A 7,075-nucleotide genomic window follows, 5' to 3' on the forward strand; every position below is an offset into this window, starting at 1 on the left:
ATTAGTGGCTGAGAAGTCAAACCGTAAGGCATACTCTGCAATCAATTTTTTTGATCCAAAGAATAACAGGTCTGCTCCCGATCTCATAAAGCTAGATGACCCATCCACATGCACCACCCAGAATCCATCTGATTCTTTGGAAGAGCCTTGCTCAATAGGTTCGATCTCTTCTTGGACTGGTTTGGGCTTTTCTTGATCCTCTGGGATGGTGCACTCTACGACAGTGTCTACCAAGATCTGGACTTTAATGAAGGGCCAAGATCGGAACTCCACTCTAAACTCTGCAAGCTCAATCACCCATTTAGTCAGTCGACCAGATGCATCAGGCTGATGTAAAGCCACCTTCAGTGGTTGATCGATTAAGATTACAATATGCTGTATTTGAAAATAGGGCTAAAGCCTTTGGACTGTAATAATAAGGGTGAAGATGAGTTTTTCTAGCCTGATATACCTAGTCTTTACATTGTAGAGAGTTCTGCTAACATAATAGATGGGCTTCTAAATCTTGTCTTGTTTTTGAACTAGTACGACACTTATGGCAACTGGAGAGACCATCAAGTATACGTAGAGTTTTTTGTCTGGCTTCAGCTTGCTGAGGAGTGGTGGAGAGCTGAGATAGTCTTTCAACTCCTCAAATATGCGCTAGCATTCTTTGGCCCATTGAAAATTTTTTTATTGCTTTAGGACTTGGAAGAAGGGAAGGCAATGCCTGGTCGATCTGTAGACAAATCGATTCAGTGCCACCACTCGATCGGTGAGGTGCTAAATCTTCTTTATGATCCTTGGTGGGTTCATCTCTTGTATGGCTTGAATTTTTTTATGATTAGCTTTTATCCCTCAGCTTAACACCATAAATCCAAAAATTTGTCTAAAGTGACTTCAAAAGCACATTTCATCGGGTTTAACTTCATTCAGTACTTCTGAAGTGTGGCGAAGATCTCTTTGAGGTCTTTAATGTAGGTTCGCGAGGCTCTACTTTTGACAAGCATATCATCTACATAGACCTCCATGTTTCGTCTGATCTTATCCTTGAAGATTTTGTTCATGAGGTGCTGATAAGTTGCACCTACATTCTTTAGGTCAAAGAACATAACCCTATAATAAAAGAGACTTCGATCAGTAATAAAGGTAGTTTTCTCCTCATCTTCTGATGCCATCCAAATTTGATTATATCTGGAGAAGATATCCATGAACGTAAGGAGTTTGTGTCTCGAAGTAGCATCCACGAACTGATCGATTAGAGATAGTGGGTAGCTGTCCTTCAGACATGCTTTATTCAAGTTGGTGAAGTCGATATAGATCCACCATTTGTCGTTCATCTTTTTCATAGGGACCATGTTTGTGATCCAGTTAGGGTAAGTCACTTCTGAATGAAGTCAGCATTGAGCAATTTGTCTACTTCTTCAACTATCGCCTTTTGCCGCTCAGGTGCGCAGCTTCTCTTTTTTTGTTTAATGGATCAATAGATTCATTTAATGCTTAGCGATGTGTCATTACTGCTAGATCGATGCCTAGCATATCTGTTATGGTCCAGATGAACACATTCGCATTTTTCTGTAAAAAAAAATGATATTTTTTGGTTATCTATTCCAGATTTGATCCGATTTAGACTGTATGCTCCTCGCTCCCATCATTCAGTGGGATCGTCTCAAGATCTTCCATTAGCTCTCCCTATTCTTCAGTCAATTCATCGTAGGTATCTAGTCCGTCGATTGGATATATCTCAGAAGATCTTGTGCTATAGAGTGCGATGGTAAAACACTATTAGGCCTGGGTCTAATCTCCCTGAACCTCACCAACTCCACACTCAGTTGGAAACTTCATCTTCAAATGGTATGTGGACACTACAACTCGAAGTGCATTAAGTTCGAGAAGTCCAATGATGGCATTGTAGACTGATGGCATCCAAACTACAAAAAAAATCAACCTAAGCCATGGATCATCGGGGAGCCCGTTTAGCAACCAGTAGTAGGGTAATTGATAAGTACATTAAATATCCTAAAAGAAGTATCAAAATATCCACTAATTGACCTTTATTTCTTAAGAAATTGATGCTTTTGCTTGAGTTTTGTAGGAAAGATGATCGACAATGCAAAGAGTCCGATTCACAGGTTAAAAGAAAAAAAATTGAGAGCAAATTGGACTCAAACTAGATTCCAAATGGAGACCCAAATGCAGACCCAAATCCAAATCAAATTAGGCTCAAAATCAACCCAAATTGACTCACAAACCCAACCCAAACCAGCCAAAAGACTGTTTGGTGTATAGTGGACCGATGGGCCAGTCCATGCACGGTCCAAAGGAATAGGCGTCGGTCTTTACACGGTGCACAGGGGTGGGTGGCCTTCTGTTGCACCATCGGATGGCTAAGAGAGCTTAGAGCACTTGATTAACAATCAGGAAAGTGCCTTACCATGTCAAGCAGTGGTGGCCCATTCCATTGCACGATCCAGCAGTCCAAAACCACTCCAGAGTACGATCGGACGGTCATGGTTGTTGCTAGCTGGGAGAATTAAAACAAAACTCTTTGTTGCACAATCCGATAGCTCCAAATAAATCTTGATCGAGATCCAACGGCTAATATCAATTCCCGATGTAATAAGGTGATGATTTGATGAGATCTAGGATGTTTAAATGTGATCTGATGGCCAGACAAAGAGATTTTGCTTGGGACGCATTTGGGACGTGGGATGGAGTGATTTAATGCAGTAAGGAGTCCTAATATGTGAGGAATTAAGAGATGGGGTTCGGCTATGACTTTAGGGAATTTTGGAGGCTATAAAAAAGATCCCAGGCATACAAAGAAAAAGCATCCAAGGAGAATGCAGAAGCAGGCAACAAAGAGAGGCAAGCGGCAGTAGAAATTTTTTTTTTAGTTATTGTTTTAGGCTTGTGGAGAAATAGGAGAATATGGAAGAAGAACTAGAGATCTCTATGCATGGCTAGACACCTCCAACATGGAAAGACGATGAAGTCTGTAAATAGATTCTTATTTTTTTTGTATTTAATTTTGATGTAATAAAATTATATTTTTATTTCATATCATTTTATTTTTCTGAGGTATTAATCTAGCTTGCATGGTCTATACCTTCTATAGACGTACCGTGATCTCTGGATATGGTCTGTGCTTAGGAGGGATAGATTACCGTATGTTAGATTAAATTTTCTATCTTATAATTAGATTTAGATAGTTGATACTCTAAATGGATGAGCCGTGATCTACAGATATGGTTCATACCTCTCAAAGATAAACTATACTAATACCCTAACCACAAGTATTAATATTATAATATAAAAAAATAAAATATATTTTATATGGTGGATTTAGAATTTTTGGGTTATCTCTCTGATTTGCTTTCGTTCACAAATTACTTTATACTTGCAGTTTAATTCTTGCTATCTTATTTTTTTTAAATTCTTTCACAATCAATTCTCTTTTATTACTTCTTTGTGAAATAATTATCCTAGATATCCAAGAATATAATTCTGACTCACTCTATCTATATAGTTTGAGTTGATTTTTATTTTTGACCGCTTATGATGGTTGGCACCGTTGTCAAAGATCTAGGTATGATATTTTTTAGAAAAAAATAACTAATTTAAAATTTTTTACTTTGCTTGGATATCTTGCTTTAATTACATAGCATCTTCATAACACATCTTAAGGATACAAACTCTAAACAAGATAAGGTGAGGATTTCATTATCCTTCTTTGGCCCACAAATCACCATCCTTCATCTTACATAAATCTTAATCCTAATTAAAATTAATTAGATGTTAGCCCTTAAGGACTCTCGAGCTCAATAGGATAAGGAACCCTAAGAGTTGGACCAGATTAGGGTTAGTCATTTTAACTGATATCTAAGAAAGTGATTTAGGGACAAGATCCCTAAGGAAGGTAATTATTTAATTGATTCTGTTCACTTACCTGATCAATTTTAATTGGTGTCTAAGGAAAGCAACAGGGGAACCTCCACCGATCTTACACTTACCTGATCAGTTGAGTGGCTGATCTTTTACTTGGAGTGTTCTAAGGCAACCTTGGCAATTAGGAGCTATTTAGATCTAGGGTCACCTTTAGCTAGGATTGATTGCATAACTTGATTGCTAACCCATAAACATTAAACCTAACAACACTCTTTTCTATCGTCTCTAGATTTAGGACTCCTTAGGACTCATCTTTAGAACTCTTTTCTCATTTATCCCTCCTTCCTCTTCTCTCTTCTTTCATAAAAAAATTAATTAAAAAAAATATTTCTATAAAATTGCAACTTGGAAAAAAGAATTTGGTTGATTAGTGAAAATAGATCCAAATCCTATCCTAAGCTAAGTAATCTCCAAGCCCACTATGGGTGAACTCGAACATGAATCTCAGATCTTGAAAGATCTTTGCTATCCAATTAAGTCAGTCCAACCATCTTGTATCCAACTATCACAAATTGATGTCAATTTTAAAATTAAATCCCAAATCATAAATATGCTTCTCAAATTCATTGGTATCGAGGATGCATACATTTCTATGAGAAAATTTGAGGAAGTATGCACCACGATGTGGCTCCAATAGATCACTGAGAATGCTATTAAACTTAGGTTGACCAATTTTATCCTCAAAAATAGTTTTAAAAAGTGGTTATACAGTCTTCCTAACTAATCTATAGTGTCATGAGAGGGTTTTGTTCAAATGTTCTTGAAAATTTTTTTTCACACCATAAGACTGCCAAATTTAGGAATGAAATTAATTAATTTTATCAATTACTTGATGAGTCTTTTTAGAAGTACTTCGATCGTTTCAAGAATCTTTTGAGTCAATGACCACACCATGAAATTGAGACTTGGAGACTATACCAAATCATTTACGAAGAATCAAATCCAAACTCTAGAATAACATTAGAATTAATGTGTTAGGGTCAGTTCATAAACAAGTGTTGCTCTTTGAATTGATTTTGATGATTACAAAATATTTGAGGGGGTTACTAATAATTTTGGCTTGAAAAAGATTTATTGTATTTCTGGGGCAAAATCATAATTTTATCAAGTTCTGATTCGGAAGCCTCAAGAGCAAGAACACAAGATTTATAATCTATTAGAGGCAATTTTAATATTTTTGGATGTATATTTTGAAAAAAAATCATGTTTATAAATTTGAGTCAATCCCATGAGTCGACTCATGTCAAAAGAGGCTGAACGGCACGTTATTTTTAGCTGGCACACCTAATTGAGTCGACCCCATGAGTCGATCTTTGTGCATGAGTCGACCCTATGAGTTGACCTCTGTTGCTGTGCAAGCCAAAGATACAGAACTGTCAATTTCTATTCTACGCCATATGAGCTGACCCCATGAGTCGACCCCTGTGCATAAATCGACCCTATGAGTCGACCCCTGCGACGGAAAAACTCCACAACGGCTAGTTTTTAGCTCGTTTTGACTGTATTTAATATCCATTTAATGTGCTCTAACGGCTCTATTTCAGTCCAGATTATTCTCCATCATTATTTGAAGTTATAAAAAGTACTTAAAGGAGAGAATCAACAAGGTTTTGAAAAGATTCTTCAAGCATTCATTTCAACCCTAAGTAAGAGCCCTCTTAAAAGTTCAAGAAACTTTTATTTCAAGTTCACCAACCCCTCAAGAGCTCATTCAAGTCTTCAACTATCTTGAAAAAAATTAGAAGAGTTTCGTTCTTATTATATAAAGTATATTTAAAGCTTTATTTGCTCATTAAAGGAGCTACATCTATATTTCTATGTGATTAACTGTTATACTCTATTTTTGAGTTGATTTTTTATTTTGAAAGGATTCCAAAACATGGAAAGATTGATCCGAACCTTGAATCAGATTGTATTGGGTTAGTTTGTACCCGAAAAATAAGTGTTCTAGCTTGAAATAGCTAGAGTCGGAGGTTCCGACATTGTATTCGAGTTGAATATGATTTAGTGAATTTGAATTCCCAAGTAGAAGCTTGGAGAGTGGACGTAGGTGCAAGGTTGGCACCGAACCACTATAAATCTTTTTGTTTATGTTGTGCTTACTTGCTTTCCTTTTAAATTTTCTCATTTTTTTGCATTCTTGCATCCAACTACTACACTTTGTATAAATTTCACTCTCCACATTTATCCTGCTCATTGTTAAATAATCCTCATAATTGTAAGTTAATTTTTAAATTTTTTAAAAAACTCAATTCACCCCCCCTCTTTGGTTGCATAACTGGACAACAAGTGGTATTAGAGCTCGGTGCTCTAGCCCTACTTTGATTTAACCATCAAAGAGCTAAAGATCTATGGCAACTCAAGTTGGCACTTCACTAGTCGAGGGGCAGTCCACAAATCGACCTCCACTTTTCAATAGATCAAATTATACATATTGGAAAGCTCGGATGAAAATCTTTATTCAAGTACTTAACTATGATATATGGAGTATCATAGTAAATGGACCACACATACCCACTAAAATAATTGATGGTATGGAATCAACCAAACTCGAAAAAGAATGAGATAAGGTTGATAAGAAAATGGCTCAACTAAATACTAAAGCCATGAATGTTTTATATTATACTCTAGATGCTAATGAATTTAATCATATTTCAACATACATGTCAGCTAAAAAAATATGAGATAGATTAGAAGTAACTCATGAAGGAACTAATCAAGTGAAGGAATTAAAAATCAATATGCTTATACATAAATATGAACTTTTTAAAATGAAGCATGATGAATCAATAGCTGAGATATTTACTTATTTTACTAATATTATTAATGATCAAAAAAATCTTGGTAAGTCTTATTCTAACAGTGATCTCGTAAGAAAGATTCTTAGGTCTTTACTAAAGACTTGGGAGGCCAAAGTGACCGCAATCTAAGAAGCTAAAGATCTGAATATCTTACCCTTGGAGGAGCTTCTAGGATCACTGATGACTCACGAGCTAAGCATGAAACAACACCAAGAAGAAGATGTCAAAAAGAAGAGGATAATCGCCCTCAAATCCACTGCTCAACCTGATGAAGAATCCGATGATACAGAAAATGAAGAGCAGGGTGAAGAAATAGCCCTCATTACTAGAAGGTTTAAGAAGTTCTT

The 7,075-nt window shown here is 36.2% G+C and overlaps 1 non-coding gene across 1 annotated transcript; it reads right to left on the bottom strand.

Moving 5' to 3' along the window:
* Positions 1-4,719: 4,719 nt before the first annotated feature.
* LOC114914272 (small nucleolar RNA R71) lies at positions 4,720-4,826 on the bottom strand. Its single transcript, XR_003801057.1, has one exon. It is a non-coding gene; the product is annotated as a small nucleolar RNA R71 (small nucleolar RNA).
* Between the last annotated feature and the right edge of the window lie 2,249 nt (positions 4,827-7,075).

Source organism: Elaeis guineensis, chromosome 5 (assembly GCF_000442705.2).
Source record: "Elaeis guineensis isolate ETL-2024a chromosome 5, EG11, whole genome shotgun sequence".
NCBI classification, from domain to species: Eukaryota; Viridiplantae; Streptophyta; class Magnoliopsida; order Arecales; family Arecaceae; genus Elaeis; species Elaeis guineensis.